Raw genomic sequence first — 22,242 nt, forward strand, 5'->3', positions numbered from 1 at the left:
GAGAACAGCCTAGCCCCATCCTCCCTGGAAGCCCCTTTCAGGTAGTTAAAGGCCGCTATCAAATCCCCCCTCACTCTTCTCTTTTGAAGACTAAACAAGCCCAGTTCCCTCAGCCTCTCCTCATAAGTCCTGTGCTCCAGCCCCCTAATCATTTTGGTTGCCCTCCGCTGCACTCTCTCTAACTTATCCACATCCTTTTTGTAGTGGGGGGCCCAAAACTGGACACAATATTCTAAATGCGGCCTCACCAATGCCGAATAGAGGGGAATAATCACTTCCCGTGACCTGCTGGCAATGCCCCTCCTAATGCAGCCCAATATGCCATTAGCCTTCTTGACAACCAGGGCACACTGCTGACTCATATCCAGCTTTTTATCCACCTTTACCCCCAGGTCCTTTTCTGCAGAGCTGCTGCCCAGCTCGTCGGTCCCCAGTCTATAGCTGTGCATGGGATTCTTCCTTCCTAAGTGGAGGACTCTGCACTTGTCCTTGTTGAACCTCATTAGATTTCTTTTGGCCCAATCCTCCAGTTTGTTTAGGTCACTCTGTATCCTATCCCTACCCTCCAGGGTATCTACCACTCCCCCCAGCTTAGTGTCGTCCGCAAACTTGCTGAGGGTGCAATCTACCCCATCCTCCAGATCATTAATAAAGATGTTGAACAAAACCGGCCGCAGGACCGACCCCTGGGGAACTCCGCTTGTGACCGGTTGCCAGCTAGACATGGAGCCATTGATCACTACTCGTTGAGCCCTATGCTCTAGCCAGTTCTCTATCCATTTTATAGTCCATTCATCCAACCCATACTTCTTTAACTTGCTGATAAGAATACTGTGTGAGACAGTATCAAAAGCTTTGCTAAAGTCAAGGTATATCACATCCACCGCCTTCCCTACATCCACAGAGCCAGTCACCTCATCATAGAAAGCAGTCAGGTTGGTCAGGCATGACTTTCCCTTAGTGAATCCATGTTGACTGTTCCTGATCACGTTCCTCTCCTCCAAGTGCCTTAAAATGGATAAAAGCAAAGACTGAATCATGCAGTCATCACCTTAACTTCCATCTCATCTTTCCCATCTGTAAAAAGGTGGACAACTAAATGATTTCAGATCACACTGCTGCATAACAGGGTAGAAGGATTGTGATCAATGTCATGTGAGGGGGAAAAGTGCCATGGGAATTGACAGAGCCACGCCACAGTAAATGACTTCACAATTACAGACAATGACAGTCGATCAGATGCCAATGCTTAGACCACGGGAGTTCCCACGATATCTTGTACTTGTTCTTTTGACAGAATGTGGTGTTCATGCTAATTAGTTCACGTTCCACACATTTGGTCAGTAGAAGAATTCCGTTGGCATTGGTCTTGCTCACTCCTCCCTTTTCGATCATTCCATTCCAAAGCACCGAGTCACATTCAACTCTTGGGTTAAAATGGCAAGGAGTATGAGCTTGTCCTCTTTGGGGATGGCAGAGAAAATCTGGTCAAGGTTGGTGTAGAATCCTTCTTTGGTTTCATCAGCAGCAGCAAGGGTTGGAGCACATGCACTGATGAGTGTGTTTGCTGCTTCTTGGCAAGAGTAGGGCTGAGGATTGTGAGTCATTCAGTAATGCTAATTGGTAATTCAGAGAGCTGGTTAATGATTTTGTTTTTGATGGTGAAACCAATGCCGTGTAATCCCCACCTTGTTCCTTGACTTGTCCATCACCTGCACATCAGGTCCCATTCAGAGCAGCAATGTTGATGTCATGTCTCCTGAGTTCCGTAACCATGGTCACTGTTCTTTGCTCTGGCCAGTTAATTTCTGGATCGTCCATCAGGGTTCGAATGCTCCTGGTTCTAAATTTCATTGTTCAGTTTTGACCATAGTAAGGTAATCCCTTGGACATGGTTATCCAGTCAGGGGGAGGCAAGACAGGCTATGTTTAGAGCATCTTTTCTAGTTTCCTCCCCATGTAGGGTGAACAGAGTGGGTCCTAAAAAGGCTGCTCAGTAATGGTTGCACCTGCCAAATTGCACTCCTGCCTCTGTCCAAAGGCAAAAATGACCATCTGACAGCCACTGCCTGTGTGCTGGTCTGTGACTAGGAGCTTCAAGTCATCACTCTCCTGTTCTCGTCTTGGACGTGAATACAGAAGATGCCTGTGCATAATTTTCTTTTCACATGGGAAACCATTGCACACCAGTCTTCATATGGCGTTTGACAGGATGAGGATCATAATCCAACAGCCAGGAAAACAAGACAATTGGGGACCTTCATCCTGCTGCAGCCTTCATCCACTTTCACAGCTGCTGAGAGAAATTTTCTTCCTCTCTCTGCTCTGTCATTGAGGACTTTTGTGTGTGGAGGGGATCGGAACTCTGTTCGTCTAGAATCTCACCTTCAACCTTGCCATCTTGGAATGACCCTGCTGGGAGTGTGAGACCCTCGAGAGCATCCCTTTCAGGATCATAGGGACACTCAAGCTGCTCCACCACATCCCGGTTGCGATCCACTGGGGTGGAGCTGAAATATATCCACATATCCAGTAACGCTATTTATATTTTAGAGTTGTTTTAAATGTTGTTTATGGTGAAGATTTTTAAACACACCAAAAAACCCCTTTTCTGTAAGAACATGGGTTAAATGGTCTTTCATAGTTTTCCAGGTGCACAGGGTCAAATATGAGAACAACATTCTGTTGCTGTACACATCACAGCAGAACAACTGTTTTCACTCAGTCACTCAGGGCCTGATTGTGCAGTAGTGAAATAAATGGGAATTTTGCCATTGACTTCAATGGCAGAAGAACAAAGTCCCTATGACTCTGACTGATCGAAGAGGAAAGAAAGAGGGAAATGTAGCATAATAGTAATACAATACTCCCACATTATAGTAATTAGAATTGCAGGAGCATGCAATGCACCCACTTTCCAGATATGTAAGACAGAGTCCCAGGCCAAAAGATATATCTATGTGAGATATTTTTATTTTTTAAACACACACAGTACCATAATACTTGTAAAGGGTTCCTCTTCTTCTAATCTAGTATCTATTCATCTCATCTGTATTAAAATAAATATATACAACTTGTTTATTGTGTGTCAGTAAGCGGATGTGATAACTCAGAGACAGTTCCATACTCTCTTTGGAAAGATTTTAATACTAACATGGTCTATTTTTTTTGGTAATTTTTCTATAATAGGATCAGAAACAAGCATAGTGATTCAAGAGCTAGTCTTTCAAAATCCGTTCAGTTGCGTGGGGATGTATAGGTAGGCTAGATGTCATATACACAGGAAGTGTGTAATACATGAAGAAAATAAACCAAGTTTAGCCTGAAAAAATGTTCCCATAAAATTTCCTAAAAATAACCCCTGCATGATTAATCCTACTGCTAATCATAATGTATACTGTATTACAAAATTATTCTTTGTATAGTTCAACTGTTTAATATAAAAATGAATAAGAGTATGTATCTTAATTCTTACACATGCACTTTGGAGAGCAACACCACCACCTTCCTCATGAAACATTTTTTAAATACCCGTGTTAAATTCCCTTCGCGCTTTTGGAAATGTTTGAAACAAATATTAATATAAAAAATCATATATGTATTGGGTAAACAGCACTGCCACATTCCACTCTTGCCTCACAGATCATATTCTTCAAAACTACACAAGGAAACGAAAATCAGCTCAACTTACTTATACAGGTATGCTCAACGTTAATAGAATGTTGAGAGATCTTTGTTTTTTCTTATACTTTTTCTATGCAATGTGCATGCACACAAAGTACTTTCATTAAATCCTTATAAAGCAATCAGATCAAAACAGATTTTCTTCTGGCTGTTACTTCAGATTATACTCCTTCCAAAATTCCAAGTTTCTACCATTTCCTGTGAGGTGATAGAGATATTAAACAAAAGAGTTGCAATAGAAGACACATTTAAAAATATATATAATGACAAAAGCATTTCTCGCCATTATGTTTTTGGTTTTGGTTTATAAATTCAATTGAACTGGCTTCACTCAAACTTTTTTTAAAAAATCATTGTTTTCCATCTAGGAATATATGTGGAAAATTTCAGCCAAAAAAGAAAATTGGCAAAGTTATAAGCATTAGAGAAAAAGTCTTTTAGAATAAAATGTTGGCAGCCTTCACTCTAGATGTTGCTACATGCTCCACCTATAATTACACCCATGCACGTATGAGAACATTGGACTAGATTTTCAAAAATGCTCAGCACTCACAGTTAGGGCCAGATTTTTGAAGAAGAGTTCAGCTCCCACTCAGCAGCATTTAGTGAAAACAATAGCTTCAGAACAGTGCAAGATGCTGTATCCTGTGCACGTCTGAAAACCTGGCCTACATAAGTACACTAGAGACAAATGAGGAGGAAGCAGCACTGAGGTTCAGATCAGGTTTGGTTTTGAAGCTGAGGCTGAACTAGAGAATCTTTTGCATTCACAGGTGAAGTCCAAGTATTCAAACTGTTGTCATGAGATTTTAAGATGTGTCTGAACTGGATATTAGGAGCAGAGGTTGGCAGGAAACTGATTTTCCATTTCATGGGAAATTCCACAAGTTTGAATTCCCACCCCCATTCTGAAACTGAACAAAAATTTCAAAGTTTCCTGAGGCTATGTTTACACTGGTGGCGGCAAATTTGCCACTGCCAGATCGATCTTTCATGATCAACTGAGCGGGTCTCACTGACCGCTCAATCGATGAGGGAGTCATCTGAATAAGTCCACCCCCTCAACTAGTGTAGTGCTGAGCCGATGGGAACGCTGTTCCCGTCAGCTCAGCACAATGTGAACAGCACGCAGAAGGGAAGCTGAGCAGTCGATGTCTGCGTAGTTTGCGTGACTCCCGTCGACTGCCGCCAAATTTCTGGGTAAGTGTGACCAAGCCCTGTGAAACAATTTCCAAAAATACATACACACATAAATTTTAAAATCTGGTATTGACATTTTAAACAATTGTTTAATCATTTTTAAATATAACAAAAATTCTAAATGCAGTGTCATTTCAAAATGAAAAAGGTTAAAATGGAGTATTTTAGCATTACTGAAACACTTTGTGTCAAGTGTTTTTGAAATGAAGTTTCCACAAAATATTTAACTTCTGTTGAATCAACATTTTCAGATGGAAAAATCCATTGCAACATTTAAAATCTGCTCTAATTATGATTTTTTTCAGTTGCTGTATAGGTGAATTCAGATATAGGGATTCAAATCCAATATTCAAATTAGAAGGGATTCTGGTGTTGGCATATCTATATTCACATACACACACATGATTTCAAACAATTAATCACAGAAAAAAATGTTAAATTATGAATGAAACATTGTACAATGGAGTGACTTTATATATTGTACACATAAGATAATGTGATATTTAAGATCTTAAAAAATGTACATATTCATGGATTGCATGCCTAAAATCAGACTCAAAATATTACCATTTCTATAATTCCAGAAGCCAGATTTGCTTTCATACATTAATTTGTGTAGCTAGCTGGTAGGAAAAGAACAAGAGAGCAACATTGTTTGTGTGATTATTTTGGGTTTATGTAACATTAGGAAAAAAGAAGGATTTTTGCTTAATGGACTATTTTCATTTGATAAAAACAGGATAGCTTTTAACACTATGATACAGAGTAGTGAAGTGGTAGCCAATACTTTATATTTTCTTTGGTATCTGAGCGCCCTCTGCGTTTCTTACATGGCACATTAGTTTCAACATATTGTTTAAAAATAACCAAAGCTCTTCTTTTCTCCCCCTCAAGTTTTTGTATCAAATTGTCTTTGTCTCGGTCTTTTGCTGAGCAATGGAATGTATGGAACTCATCCATCAAGTTCTCAGATAGCAAACCAATGAGGCAATTATAGTCACCGTTTAAATAATCCAAACTCAATGCAGCATTCTGAGTGTTGGCCTCTTTACATAACACTTCTCCAGAAAGCAAAGGTCTGTAACCTGAACTGATGCTAACACATGACAGTATTCTATTGTAAGGATCCTGACAGCTCATACTCAGACATACACTGAGTAACCAGAAGGGCTAGACCTGGATTTCCCAAGAGAACAGGACAGCATATCAGTCACTACTTGCATTCAACACACACCAACAGGGGCTTCCTCAGAGAGATGAATCAGCATGTTTTCCAGTCAGCTTGGTTCAGCCCACTTTTCTGGTTCTGTCATACAGTGGGGCAAATAACTGATTTTTAAGTGCACTGGTAGTTCCAAGAAACTGGGGAAAATAAAATTCTAAAAAAAATCAGCTAATTGAAAGGCATTTTTAAAGGGGAAGATTTATTAAATGGCTGGAGAAGGAGTTTGTGGTATCCTTGTAACTTTTAGTCCATTGGTTAGGAACTCACGTGGGATGTGAGACACCTGGGTTACATTCTTCCTCTGCCCATACAGAGATTTGTTCTTGGGTCTTCCACGCAAGTGCCCTAATCAGTGCCCTAATTCAGTGGTTCTCAACCAGGGGTACATGTACCCATGAGGGTACGCAGAGGTCTTGCAGGGAGTACATCAACTCATTTAGATATTTGCCTAGTTTTACAACAGGCTACATAAAAAGCACTAGTGGAGTCAGTACAAACTATAATTTCATACAGACAATGACTTGTTTATATTGTTCTATATACTACATTATACAGTAACGTAACTTGAGTACATGCACTGGATTAGACATGCGTTTTATATCATTTACTGATGCATGCAAGCATACTGAAGTTGAAGTTGTCATGGTGTGTATGCAGTTGTGATGTAAAAATTGATAGATTTTTAAAATGAGGAGCTGGAAGTGGCGGTAATAGTGACAGTGAAAATTGTAAGAAATTGAAAATGACTGAAAAAAAATCATCAGTTCTGCGAGGAATATTTTGCTTTTGGATTCACATCTCTAAATAATGATCCACCTCAAGTTTTGTGTTTCCTTTGTGGAGAAATTCTATCCAACAACTATATGAAGCCAGGGCATTTGCAAACAAAACACCCTGTTCATGCAGGTCAGAATTTTTTTCACAGAAAACTTTGAGTTCTAGACTTGCCAGCTTAAAATGAAAAAAGCTTTTGTAAGCACTATACCAGCTGCAAGTAGTGCAAGTAGGTTTTAAGTGAGGTGAAACTTGGGCTACCTAAGACAAATCAGACTACTGAAAGGGGTACAGTAGTCTGGAAAGGCTGAGAAGCACTGCCCTAACTACGGGGTTCTGAGGTAGCCCAGGGCAGATTTTTCTCAATCTCCTTTCAGCCAGGAGAGGGCAAGACCCAAGTTCACATCCCTGCTCCATAGCAGGCAGAGGGAGGCATTTAACCTAGGTGTCCCAAATCCCAGGTGAGTGCCCTAACCATTGGGCTAAGCAGTATAAGGAGGCCTCCACTGGCGCCTAAGTCCCTTTGTGAATCTACCCTGAAAGTGTTTTTGGCTGAAACCGTTTGGCAAATGTGTGTCAAATTCATGAATAGCTTTGGGTTGACTGAAACTGCATTTTGTGGTGAATAAGCTATTTGTCCAAACAACTTTCTCCCAGTTCTACTCCAGCAATGAACTCTAGGCCTCCTCAGGCTCAGCAAAGTGTTATCAATTGTTTGCCCCAATCCATCCGTGGGTAGAATCGAAACCTAAATTATGCCAGTGAGCAAACTATTACAAGTGTTAGTATTTTTTTAATCAAATAATTATTCAAAGGTTTTCTATGATTCATCCAGGTCCAGAGATGGCAGAATAATATTCATAATCAAAATCATTTGCTAACAGTTTCATTAATCAAGAAGTAATCTATTCAAGAGTAATTTTTTCTACTATTTAAGTAGCTGTATTCCAGAATTTATCTGAAAGAGGCAGAACACTAGCATTATTGCAGCAGTGGCTATGTAAGCACTGACAGTGAGGCAGGGGAACTTTCAGCAGGTGAAGCAGCACAATAGGTCAAAAGAACAGCCTTGGCCATTCTTAAAGAGGTCTCAGTCAGTCATAAAGGACCACTGACCTGAGAGGCTAATCTGCTTTTAAGAACACAGGGCTCCCCTGAGAGACTATTTAAGCTGAGAAGTAGTTCCCACAGCTAGAGGAGCAGGTAATGTAAAAATAGGGTCACAGAGCAACAAGGTTGCTGGAGGAGCCATCCAGGGCACACTGTGAAAGGTGGATTAAAATGGGTAACGAGGGGGTTTTAATCTGTCTGAGCAGGAGTAATTTTTGCCTTAAATCAATTTCTACCCAAATTATATATTTTAGAATCTGCAACCTCATTGACTGTAAACACACTTGAAAAGAAACCATGTTATCCAGTTGTCTAAAGAGCTCTACAGATTCTGCCTACTCTGAGATATGTATATAGTTGATATGTAAAGACTTTCCATTGTCCATATCATGTCCAGACCTCCGAACAAGCAATACAATAAAATATGCACTGAAAGTTTATCCAATGCAACATCAACTTTCTAGTCATAAATCTGAGTAACTGCAAAAAATATATTTTTCCCCCTCACCCTCACCCCCCTCCCCTCCCACACACACACTTAACCTATAACATTTTATTTTACAAGAGGAAATTTTCACTCCAAAACATTTTTTCTTATATTTTTAAAATAAAATTTAAGACGTAACTGACCTTCAAAATTCAGACATAGATTTTTGAACTTCCTACACTTCAGGGGTGTTTAAAAATCTAAAGTTTAGTTCCAACCCATATTTAAGATTTGTCCATTTTTTAAAAATCAAATTAAAACAATTTTACCAGCCATGAGAATTTTCTCAGTTTCAAAAAAATTCCCATTATGCATCGATACAAAACTGAGATCTTTTGACCAGGTGAGTGCATTAACCACTGGGTTACTGGGGTAGAATCTCTCTCACTTCAACTCTGGAGTTTCATTGAACTCGCCACTTTGCAGAACAATTTCAAATTTGACAAACTGGCATTTTCTGATGAAAACTTTTTCATCAAAAAATTCCTGACCACCTTTATACTACCATAATACAGATAAACAATAAGTTCTGCAACTGTTCATAAAATCTGCTCAAAGACTTTCACATCCATAAAAGTTCTCTACGTAGAGGCTAGCAATGTAAAATATAAGAGAGAGCCAGGGATGTTTCCAATAAAAATTCAGTCACTTAGCCAGTACTCTTCAATAATGACTTGCAGACTAGTACCAGTCCTGTTTTCAACAATACAATCTGTACCAGTAAACAAGAAACCCAGAAGTTGTGTGAAGTGGGTAAATAAGTTCCCAAGAAAGCCCACAACAATCAAATCTGGTTTGTCTATTCCAGCAAGGCAAAAACCTGACATATGCACGATTAATATTGAAAAAGTCAGCCCCTGTTTTATCTTTGAGTGCCTGTGGTCCACTTACTTGCCATACATCGAATGGGCAATAAACAGCAAGGCTTAGCAATTTTACTACTGTAATATGTTATGGTGGGAGCTAACAAATAGGTAATAAGATAGGTTTCCCGCTGTAGTTTTTAGGGTACTGTTACACACAACTCAGAGCAATGGTGACCCAAGAAACACATTTGCACTTTTTATTGTCGTGCTTACATGGAGATTTATGTAGGGTTTTTACAAACCTAAAATGACTGCAATAATTTATGACCACAAGATGTTGCTTATAGAACAATTTTCAAACTTCTAGGTACACACTGCCAAAACCTATAAAATCTGGTTCTGAAAACCTGAAGAAAAGAGTAAGAGGCTATTCAGTTTATGTGTAAAGCCACATCTGTGTACAACATACAGTAGAGTGCTTTGACGTATAAATGATTCCAAGATGAACAACCTGTACAAAAAACCTTTCCAAACTTCCATGCCTCACACTACATTACTTGAGGTCTGTTCCAGAGCTATAAATTTATTGTTTTAATTTACCCAAGAACATTTCTCTCAAAAGAAACTTTTTTATTGGACACGCACATCCAAACTCAGAAATATTTCTACCAAATCTGAGGTATATCGGATAAGACGCTTTCAGATGACATCCGCCTTAAAATACAGGTGTCCACCAGGTCCAAAATATCCAGCTTTTTTCGATACAGAACAATATAAAAAACTTAGTTTAGTGGACTCATTGTGTCAAGATCTAATGCGCAGGAGCAGAGATTAGTTTATTAAGTGTAATTTTAAAAGTTAGTTGAGATTTTAACTAGGAACATCAGAATGGGCACGTGAAATCTGGCAGGCGTAAGTCAGGACTGTAGAAGACTGCTATAGAACTAAGCTATCTTTAAAAGAGGATGCACGTCATCTTGCCCTTTTCTTACAGAGACAATCTGAAAGTTTAAATTTGCTAGGGAGGCATGTCAATGGAAGACTATTTCTCTCTCTCTCTCTCTCACACACACACACACACACACACACACACACACACCCCTGCACAAATTGAAGTTAATCAGACAAACTATTTATAAATTATGACATTTAACAAAGGGAGACAGGCACTACAATAAGAAAATTCTTTTTCTTTTTTTTTTAAACCATTGGGGTAAGCAGAGTGGGGATAGGAGAAATTCATCAGGACATGCAGGTAAATGAAAACAGATACAGGATGGAGGTAAGTTTACTTTATTAACTTAACACTGGGGAATGGCACTTTCACCCTGCCTCCATGGTACTCTCACATATCAGGCATTTAAGATGGCTCAGTGAGGAGTTTTACAGGGCTCCCATCACATAACCCATTACTTGTGATAGACTGTCCTTGGCCTACTTCTAGGATATGTTCACTCTTCTGAATCCTCTCACCTTCCCCCATGCAAAAGGAGGGAGTGTACCAAAGAAAGGACCTCAGACAGCCCCTTCTCCCTTAGATAAAATCCGAGTTCTCTTCTCTCTGGGATCTGGCCCTTTGGCCTTTATCCACACTGGCCACAAGCTGTGATGAGCTAAACTATCCTATACATTACTCCTACTTCTACTGACTAAACTGTCCTCTCAGATACCACGAGGAAGGCCAAAATCCCATTTATTCTCTCCTAATCGGGCTCCAATGGGAAAAATACCTCCCATTAATAAGGGGGAAGTGAGGAGTCAATCAGCTCCCATCTTCCTCTGTCTGGCCAGATGCAGACAGAGACCCTCTGGAGAAGAAGGGGGCACAGTCCCGGTATTCCCAGGCATGTGCTTTGACCCTCCCTCTGGATGTGTCCTCCACATTGACACCTGATTAAGTCTCCCACCCTCTGAGACAGATGGGTGGCAATAGAGGAAAGCAAAGTGCAGCATTCCACCCCACATCTGAAACTTAATAGGGCCCCAGTTTGCAACTGGTGAGAGTCCAAAACATACCCCACAATACAACAGAAAATTTATCAAGAAGCAAAGGCCACCACTGAGCTGCTAAAAATCAAAATTTTCTGCAAATGACTTGGAAATTAATGAAAAAGGGGGAAATAGAAGAGGAAAATCTAACTGCTTGCTACCGCTTCCAATATCATTTCATACAAGAAAAATCACAAATTCTGCTTCTCATTTGAAATTTGGGTGCATCTATTTACTGCAATTAATTAGTGTCTATTTGTTTATATTAATTTGTTGGGTGGAAGGGCCAAACACTTATAGAGGAACACGTTGAATGCTGAGCAGCAGCAGCAAATGTGAAATACAGCTGAGAGTTACTATACATAATAATTCTTCTAATAGTTAATTCTATCCCTAATTGGATTTAATCATGTAAAATGCAATGCTTTAATATATTAAATATTAAAATTAACCTCACATAACTTTATTTCACAGCAGTTGGGTTTGTTTCAGGAAAGATAATGCACAGAGTGGATTTGAAAATGTGTCCCTGCTGAACCAAAAGGAAAATATTGGTGAGAGAGCATTGTGGCTTTGTTTGAAAATGTTCAGAAGCAGCAATTGAAACTTTAGATACCATTTTACATCCTACACATGAGAACTTTGAAATAATCATACTCTACTTAAGATTGTAAGCAGCAACTAAAATGCTGGCTTTGATTAACTCAGCTAAATTTACACTTACACTGTATTCATTCTGTTGAAATATGAATGAAATTCACAGAACTTCTGTGAATTTCAAAGTTCCTCCCCTCAACCAGAGAGAAGAGAAATGATTTTATCCATACGTCAAGACCTTAAATTCTGCCAATCCCTGCCAATAGTGATCTTAGCACTACTTAGAACTTGTTTGCTTAGCTTTACTTGACACTTATAACTCTGTTTGACCAACATAAGAAAAGCTGAACGTACTGATCAATATGTCTTCTCCTCCCCCACCCACAAAACAAGCCTTTTGCATGGTTACTATTCTGTAACCAGGCAGGATGCATTGCTTAATGTGTGAGACATAGCATATAAGATCGGTTGCAGAAATTTGAAAATCAGACCGGAAACACAATTTTTACTGAAAAAATGAATGTCATTATCATAAAATCATAGAAATGTAGGGCTGGAAAGGACCTGAAGAAGTTAGAGTCCAGCCCCATGTGCAGTGACAGGACCAAGTAAACTAGATTGTCCCTGACAGGAGTTTGTCCAACTTGCTTTTAAATGCTTCCAGTGATGGGGACTCCACAACCTCCTTTGGAAGTCTATTCCAGAGTTTAACTACCCTTATAGTTAGAAAGCTTTTCCTAATATCTAACTTAAATCTCCCTTTCTGCAGATTAAAGCCATTACTTCTTAACCTACCTTCAGTGGATATGGAGAACAATTGATTACAGTCTTCTTTATAACAGCCCTTAACATACTGGAAGACTTATCAGGTCACCCCTCAGTCTTCTTTACTCAAGACTAAACATGCCCAGTTTTTTCAACCTTTCTTCATATGTCAGGATTCTAAACCTTTTATCATTTTTGCTGCTTTCCTCTAGACTCTCTCCAATTTATCCACATCTTTCCTAAAGTGTAGCGCCCAGAACTGGACACACTACTCCATCTGAGGCCTCACCAGTGCCGAGTAGAGCTGGACAATTACTGCCCATGTCTTATATAAAACACTCCTGTTAATACAAACCACAATATTAGCCTGTTTCACAACTGCACCACACTGCTGACTCATTCTATTTGTAATCCACTACAACCCCCAGATCCTTTTCAACAATACTTCCACTTAGCCAGTTATTCCCCATTTTGTTGTTGTGTATTTGATTTTTTTCCTTCATAAGTGAAGTCCTTTGCACTTGTCTGTATTGAATTTCATCTTGTTGAAGTCAGACCAATTCTTCAATTTGTCAAGGTCATTTTGAATTTTAAATCTGTTCTTCAAAGTGCTTGCAGTCCCTCCCAGCTTGGTGTCATCTTCAAATTTTATAAGCATACTCTCTCCCCCATTATCCAAATCATTAATGAAAATATTGAATAGTACTGGGCCCCAGACTGACACCTGCAGGACCCCTCTATATACACCCTCACACTTCGATAGCAATCCATTGATGATTACTCTTTGAGTATGGTCTTTCAACCAGTTGTGCACTCATTTTAAAGTAATTTCATCTAGACCATATTTCCCTAGTTTGCTTATGAGCATGTCATGTGGAATTTATGTGAAAAGCCTTACTAAAAATCAAGGTATATCATGTCTGCTGCTTCTCCCCTATTCAATAGGTCAGTAATTCTATCAATGAAGGAAATTAAATTGGTTTGGCATGATTTGTCCATATGAATTATGTTGAGTATCTGGTCATCATTAACCTTTTTAGTGAAAACTGAGGCAAAATAGGCATTAAGCACCTCAGCTTTCTTAATGTCATCAGTTATTAGCGCTCCTTCCCCGCTAAGTAGAGGCCCTACACTTTCCTACGTCTTCCTCTTGCTCCTAATGTATTTAAAGATTTTATTAGCAGACTGATAAGACAACTTCTATTGCCTGTAACCACTAAGGGAGTGGTGCCAAATTTCTGTTACCCATATTAGCCATCAGACCCCCAGGCCTGTTGATACTTTGGCACTTAGATTAGGGCAGGTATAAATATTAGCGCCATATTTCTCAAAAGAGCTTAATTCTCAGATTTTGTAAAGTATTTCAGTACCCAAAGAGGCAGATAGGCACCTGGTGAGATTTTCAGAAGTGCCCAGGAACCTAAATCCTATTGGGAGTTAGTGAAAGCAGAGGGAGATTAGGCTTCTAGATGCTTCTGAAAAATTCCATAAAACAAGGTGAATAGGTATGCAAACAATTTATTAGCAGTGTCAAAATGTTTCAACCAGGTCTCATGTTATAACAGAATAAATGACCCCTCCTATATACAATTTAAACACATCTTTAAAACTGCTGTATAGTAGTAGCTCCCCAAGGACTTCATCCTGTGTGATATTTTTTTCTCCTTTGAGGTGCTGAACATCCTCAGCTCCCAGTGAAGTCAGTGGGAATGGAAGATGCTTAGCACATCGCAGGAATGCTCAGGAATTTAGAGGCCCAAGCGCCCAGCAAATTAGTCTCTACACCTACCATGAAGCAAAGAAACAGTGACCTTCCCCCACTGTGTTAAGAAATGTTAAATTGCAAAGAGGTAGAGGGTCATATGCGGGGGCAGGAGAATCTTTGCACTGTGCCAGAGAATTGATTTGGGATCTCATCTATAAATATACCCAGCGCAGTCTGCTTTTAAGATATGTTTAAGATATCCAGAGTCTTTACAAAAGACAGAGGGAACATCTGAGGAATGGGTTGGTGGGCTGTAGCTGAGCAGCAGTGGGGGGTTGAATATGTTTAGATTATTTAAATCTTGGCAAACAGCTCATAACACTGACATTCACAAGATTTCATGGTTCTCCAGGTTTAGTGCAGAGGTCCTAAATGCTCAAAAAAATGGTTTTCCATAGAAATCTATCCTAATATGCACAGTAAAATGAGAGTGCTCACAGAAGGAAGGGCATGTTTTACTATTACTCACTCACAGTAAATCAGAATCCTGTTTCTTGAAGGATCCATAGCATACTTTGACAGGATGGCTGTGAAAATGTCTCTCTTTCTCACACACACGCGCACACACAAACACACACACACACACACCCTACCTTTCCTATGTTTTATTAAGCAAAAAGTATCCAACTACAGAATAAAGATATAAAGAGGAAATAATGAAGTTATAATAAAAATTTTCTGGACTATATTTTGTAACCAAATAGCCTCCGGGTTCTGCTCCAGTGTAGCCCATTTTTCCTTCCCTTTTGGTTCTTCCTCTCTGTAGCAAAGGGCTGTTATTGTACTCTGCACAGGTGCATAGAAAGGCTCCTAAAGAGAACCTCCAATGAACACAAGGCATAAACAAATTCAAGTGTGGTCTTCTCTGGAAGAAAATAATTCAGCCAATGTGAAACTCCCTCCTTGTAATAAATTAGCTCCTAAAACGTATTCAAAAGCTAACCTTTGACCCCCGTCTGTATTATTCTCATGACCACCAGTGGGAGATGAGGTTAAGTTGCTCAGTTCTTCTCACAAATCAGTGATGTCTCTTTAGCAAAAGGGAGGGAGGAGAGGGAAAAGAGAGAGAAAAAGAAGGGGGGGTGGACAAATCAAATTTGCTTCTCCATTGAAACAAAGACTTAGCAAGTAAACCAAGGAGGTCCAAGCCTTCACCGGCAGGCGTCCAATTTTACAACACATTTGTAAGTGTGCTGCTGCCTAAATATACTCAACACACAGAGAAATTCCACACCATGGCTACAGCAAACGGGCCAGCACTCTGCAGCCAGCTGCTGCAGGATTTTTCGGTGTTAGGTCTGCAAACTAAAACCATGGAAAGCAAAAGAAAAGGCCACAACTGGCGGCTTGTTCTGGCTGCCTTACATATATGAGACTCGTCTTCTGATTGAAAGCATATGAAGAAGGTTAGGGTGCTAAAAATAGACTAATTTGTTAAGTGGTACATTCCACCTAGCCGTGGTTGGCATATGCTATGTTCATTCATACTCAAGGCATTTCTCACCCATCTGTTTTGACATTTTTCACTTAGTGGATAGTAATTCTTTTAATAATAATAATATGATAATGTAAGCAGGGTCTGAATGGACTCTCCCCTGCTGAGCTGGTATTCGCATGAGCACATCCACCCTGCTTACGTACTCAGCATGATAGGACTGCTTTACCCAAATGATCCCTTTAGCTGGTGTTGGGTTACAAATCACTTCAGTGTTAAGTGCAGGGGTAATGAAATGTTGTTCCCCTTATTGTATGAGCAAAGGACAGCAGAACTGTGCTTAGTCTGCTCGGATTGAAAGGTCACTATCATCTGAACCGAACTGGCTAAGCAAGGGACTAGGATGCCAGAGCCTTGTGACAGTTGATTGGGGGGAGAGGGGAGAAGTATTCCTGCCTGAAAGTGTGGGCTCTGCCTAAGAGCCCCAGGCATGGTTTAACCTCCCCCTCCCACCGTTCAAAGATAGAGCTAATTCAGCTTCTATTCGGAGTCTTTTGTTTTGTTAAGTGCGCACTATAGCTGGACTCATCTACTGTGGGACAGCGCTCCTGCCCAGCTTCAGCACTGAGGTTCACCCACTGAGAGCTGAGAATCAGAAACCTGGGTGGAATCTCAAGAGACCAACCTGCAGCAGTCATAGTGGAAGCAGAAGGTGATGGTGCGCAGTAGCTTGGCTGGCAGAGCAGTCTGCAGAGTAATGAGTGGTCAGCAGGGCGGCAGGCGGAGGGGCCAGCAGGGCGGCTAGCAAAGCAGCCAGACAGAGGAGTGAACAAGGTGCCTCCTTTCCCGATGGCCCGCCCACCCCCAACAAGGGTAGAAGATTAACTCTGCAGTTGCACATCTAGACTCTGGATCGGCCCTGGCTAAGGACACCACCTATGAGTGGGGAGCTGTAAAGGGAGGGGCACATTAAAGGAACTTCTTGTTGCTGGACTTAAGAACCTGAAGCAAAAGGAAACTGCCCCACGTACCCTGGGGTGGGTCTTTTGTTCACAGTTTTATGCATGTGAATCCTGCTTGCAACATTTTCCAAGTTAATGCTGGGTTATTAAAAGTCTCTTTTCTACACTTAGTCTCTGTGCTTGTGAGAAGGGAAGTATTGCCTCTAGAGGTGCCCAAGAGGTGGTGTGTAACTGTCCCAGGTTATTGGGTGGGGGCTTGAGTCGGTTTTGTGTTGAATAGTTGAGAAGGAACCCCTAGATATTGAACCCAGCCCTTGTAGCTGCCGACTCTGACTAGCAGAGGGGTTACAATAATATATATAGGTCCAAATCATCTTTTGTTAATAAAGTCACACATTCATCTGCCTCTTGTATCTCAGGCAGTTTCACAAAAAACCTTATCTTCTAATATTCCACATTGCTTCAAAAATCATTTTAAGTAAAGCTCTCTGGAAAATATTTCAGTAATCCGTAGCAGGTTAGTATTAGATTTATTTTATTAGGCTATGCACCATGTTGGATCACTAAAATAATCTACTGTTATTTTGATTTGGAATACAAAAACTGTCCTGTAGTTTCAATACCTCCTAACTGCCTGGCTGCTACTCAGTTGTTTCTATATTTTACCCTGCTAAGATTAGGGAAGATAGAAATTCAGAGTTTCCAGTGCAGGTCCAAAACAGAAAATTATTTGGAACATACTGATTGTAAAAAGAAAAGAAAAGTCTCCCAGGAGAATATTCACCCAAAGCACACTGCAAAATTTTTAAATGAATTTACATTAAAGCTAAGCACTTTTATCCAGACATTTATACTGCATTGTATAGTGTGCTTGGCAAATCATCACTACTGTATGCCAGCTCTTCATTGACAGTTTTAAAAGTCTCTTTAAACTCATGTTGAAACTCTTGGAGAAATCATTCTGCAATTGTTCCACAAATATTCAAGTTGCTCCTTCATCTCCTCCAAAAAATCTCTATTCCAAAGGCATTTACTGTACAAAATTTCTATTTAAAAAAAAATATATATAGTTAATTGAAGACAAAGTTTCAGAATAAAAACATACTAGAATAAAAAGGACAAGAAAGAGCAATACAAATATAGTGCATAAGAAATTAATTTTCATGATGTTCTGTTTTCAACATGTATATTTCATGAGAAAACATCTCTGTACAGAAAACAATTATTCAATCTGTGGACTTCAAGCATGGAATTAGGTGGCACCTCTGCTGGGGCTACCATTAAGGAAGATTTACACAAAAAAATTTGAATTAAAGATGTCTAATGTTTTTTTTTCTTATTTTATGTTCCCCAATTCTTTCCAATTTTCCAAGATAACACCACAGCAGTTTTCTTGGTCATTCATCTGTGGAACTTTTTTAATTTTTGTGATTAAGTATAACTTTTACAGTGCAACATGTACACCACTCATAAGGAATATCTCCATCGTCTCACCTTGGAGTCAAAAAATTTTTTTTAAACTTTTTATTAATGCAAAGTTACAACAAAATGTTAACATACATTTTGACATATGTTACTTATGAACTATCAGGTTAATATTCAAAGAACCTATGTTGCACCTAAATAACCTGGCTGACTGATACAAGAAATGTATTTTTCTTGGCATCAAAATCATGTTCTACTAGTTGCTAGTGATGTTCGTGTCTGTCTCTATTCCTTCTCTTTTGTAAACATGTAATATATACATTGTTTAGATGACTCTTCCCAGCTTTTCCAAGAAAACAAAGAACATTCACATTATTGCCTCTCCATTGGCCACCACCAACGATGTGCTTGGGAATTACTGACTGTCCAGTGACTAATACCATCACAACACTAAAGGAGTTTGAAGTCTCAGCATATGCCACATCCCTCATGCCCATTTTAATTCTCAGATATTGGGTTTTCATTGCAGAATAATGCACATGCAACTAGAAATGTTTCAACTGTCTCAAATATAAATCTAGTCCAGACTGAAAGCTTTCTTTCTGATGGTTGTCTTGTGACGTATGTTAAGTAAATATGGTGGTCTCACTCCAATTCCTTAGGTGACACTACAAAACAGCATCACCAAAACTGGGTCTAACTGGCACTCTGCTGGCAGACAAGATAAGAACTGAAGTATCAAGAAAACCAAGCTACTTAATTACCCCTGAAGATGATCTCTTCCTGATCATGGAGGAGAGGCAAGTGGCAAGCCCCTTTTCCTCAGAGGTGCAAACACACAACTTCACCCAGCAAGTCACAGATAGGATGGCTCATGCCCAAGTAATCATCAGTAGACGAGTTGATGGACTAAGACATGCTAGAACATTACCTAGACAGTCTGCCTTGGATGGGGCAGGCTTTGAGGTATCAATACTAGCCATCTATGTCTGCTGATGGTTTGCAGTAGATTTCAGATTTTCTGGAGCATCTTGAATACTGCATGCAGATCTGGTCACCCTTTTTCAAAAAAGATGTATTGGAATTGGAAAAGGTACAGAGAAGGGCAACTAAAATGATTACCAGTATGGAAAAGCTTCCATTTGAGGAGAGATTAACAAGACTGGAACTTTTCAGCTTGGAAAAGAGATGATTAAAGAGGGATATGATAAAGGTCTATACAATCATGACTGGTGTGGAGAAAGTAAATAAGGAAGTGTTATTTACTCCTTCTAACACCACAAAAACTAGGGTTCGCCAATGGAAATTAATAGGAAGCAGGTTTAAAACGAACAAAAGAAAGTATTTCTTCACACAATGCGCAGTCAACCTGTGGAACTCCTTGCCAGAAGATGTTGTGAAGACCAAGGCTATAATGGGGTTCAAAAAAAGAACTAGATAAATTCAAGGAGGATAGGTCCATCAATGGTTATTAGCCAAGACAGGCTGGGATTGCTGTTTGCCAGAGGCCAACAGGATGGATCACTTGATGATGACCTGTTCTGTTAATTCCCTCTGAAGCACCTGGCATTGGCCACTGTCAGAAGACAGCATGCTGGGCTAGATGGACCATTCTTATGTTAATTTTTAGTCACTAGAAAGCATTATTATACTTCTGTTTTATTTGTAAACATTTTCTGTTTCTGTTATCCCTGCTTAGTGTCACTTAAATCTCTGGTTTTTATTAATAAAAACTTATACTTGTTTTATTATCAATTCGTCTCAGTGCTGTTATATTCAGCTGAGTCAACAGACTGGTGTGCACACTGTCTCTTTGGAAACAGCAGACTTGGTCATTTCTGGAAGCATCCAGCAATGGGCTGGATACTGGAGAGGGGTGGTCTTCCAGGGGTTTGGGAACTGGGGACACCAAGAGTTATCTGCAAGACAAGGAAAGGACTGGCAGAATCCTGAGGAGATTTTTAGGCTGGGTATCAGACTTCAGTGTCAGGGAGCTGACATACAGTTTAGCAGCAGCAAATCTCTCTCCTGCTGAATCAGAGGGATAACAAGGTGATCTACAGTTCTAGACTCCCCAAGAAAGCATCACAAGAAGAAAGATAATGAAGGGCGTGGTAACTTGTGATCTGAGGAGTATGCCAAAATCTCCAGGAAAGAAAAACTAAAATGGTCTCATATTAATGTACAAGAGTTTCAGCAATGGAAGAAAAGCAGGGGTAGCTCATATTGGCATAAAGTACTCTCCAGATAGCTCTGAAGTAGGCTAGTTACTGGCTGTATTTTCACTAGCTTAGCTCTTTATCTCTGTATTTTCTTATAAAAAAAATCCTGACTTGTGTTAAATTTTTGTAGGTGCCTTCAAAAAATAAAGCAAAGCTAGTGGATAAACTATGAAAGAGTCAAACAGACTCATGGAATGTTTTTAAAGTGTCAAAAAATAGTCCCAAATTTTAGCTAAAGTTATTCTAGGCAGAATATAAGGTATCTGGGTAAGAGCAATATAAATAGGTTTGCAGCTGACCAAATTGTGTTCAAATAGTATGAGATGCACCTTTGTAGGGAACTAGCATAAGGCCTAAACACATTTTAAGTCTCACTTAGACTTTCAAAATAGGGCTTAAGCAAGACTTAAGTAGCACATAAGCATTTCACCCATAGATATTAATCAATTTTTCACCCAGAACTCAAAACACTTTGTATTAAGCGGTTGTAATTTTGGAACACGCCAAACCTACAGTACATGTCTGGAATATCTTGTGCACCAAATGTTGTATCATGAAAACCAACAGAGTTAAGAACTAGAAAATTGAGCAAAATGTTTCTAAAGCTAAGAGAAACCAGGGTAGCACCAGTAGTTTATGTGAACTATAGGAATCAGAGGATTAATAAAACCTTAGCATAGCAGAAAAAGCTCAATCATTTCTTTTAAATATCAAATGGGGATGTTTAAAGATTAAGACTTCGTGAATAGTCCCAGAAGTGGAGACAGATGAAACTCAGTGGTTCTGTCGAGTACAGGTTCAATTCTCCGGTATACTTTCTCTCATAATACCAAAACAAGGGGGGATGGTCAATCTTAGTAAAAGGCAACAAGTTTAAAAATTATAAAAGAAAATAAAAACAAATTAACCAGTGGAACTCATTGTGACAAAATACCACTGCACCCAAAAGCGTAGCCATTTCTACAGATAAGAAGAACAGCCACAGTAATAAGTCAGGATAAAAATTGATACAACCTAGGACATAAGCCAACTACTAATTGCCTGGAGTTAGGTTAAAGCTTCCCTCAAAGGGCTTGTTAGTGCAAAGTTGTCTTTTATGGCTGTTTTAATCCTCTCTCTCGGAAGCACCTAATACCAACCTCTGTCGGAGATAAGAGAGCGGACTAGATGAATCACTGCTCTGATTCAGTCTAGTCATTTTTATTTTCCTGTATTATTATATATTTGCCTAGAAAACCACCTGAATTTTACTTTGAGTTTAGAGCTTGAGCAACGCTAAATTTCAAAGTGAAACTTGGGCAAACTCAAAACTGCTCACAAAAATTGTATCCGCTTTTCAGCCTGCTTTATTGTACTGTGGTAGTGCCCAACAGCCCCAGTCAGGTCCAGATTCCCCGCTATGCAAGGTGCTGCAGAGAGAGTGGGTCTACACTGTAGCTGTGAGAATGCTTCCCAGCTCAGACAGACAACACACGTTAGCTTTGCCCAAGCTACCACCCATGCTACCTTTTGGCCACTCTGTAATTGCTGGTATGCTATCTTGAGCAGGTCTAGTGTGTGGCTGTCTACCTGAGCTGGGAAGCACACTCACAGCTGCAGTGTAGATGTAGCCAAAGACAGAGTCCCTGTCCTGAAGCATGATTAGAGCTGTACTACACAAAAGGAAAAAACAGTCTCCGGCTCAAATAACTTATAATAATAAATAATAATTATAATAATAATAAACACCAGAATTCAGATGAAATCCACAGAACATCACTTCTTCATTCAGTATATGAATGTGGATAGACCTTGCA

The 22,242-nt window shown here is 39.6% G+C and overlaps 1 protein-coding gene across 1 annotated transcript in view; it reads right to left on the reverse strand.

Annotated features, from left to right (window-relative positions):
- The window catches only part of LOC137141939 (potassium voltage-gated channel subfamily KQT member 1-like), a 552,592-nt gene that overhangs the window by 395,564 nt on the left and 134,786 nt on the right, over window positions 1–22,242 (reverse strand). The window lies entirely within an intron of this gene.

The sequence above is a fragment of the Emydura macquarii genome, unplaced genomic scaffold (assembly GCF_026122565.2).
Source record: "Emydura macquarii macquarii isolate MOO-44397 ecotype Brisbane River unplaced genomic scaffold, CSIRO-AGI_Emac_v2 contig_3122, whole genome shotgun sequence".
In the NCBI taxonomy this organism is placed as follows: Eukaryota; Metazoa; Chordata; order Testudines; family Chelidae; genus Emydura; species Emydura macquarii.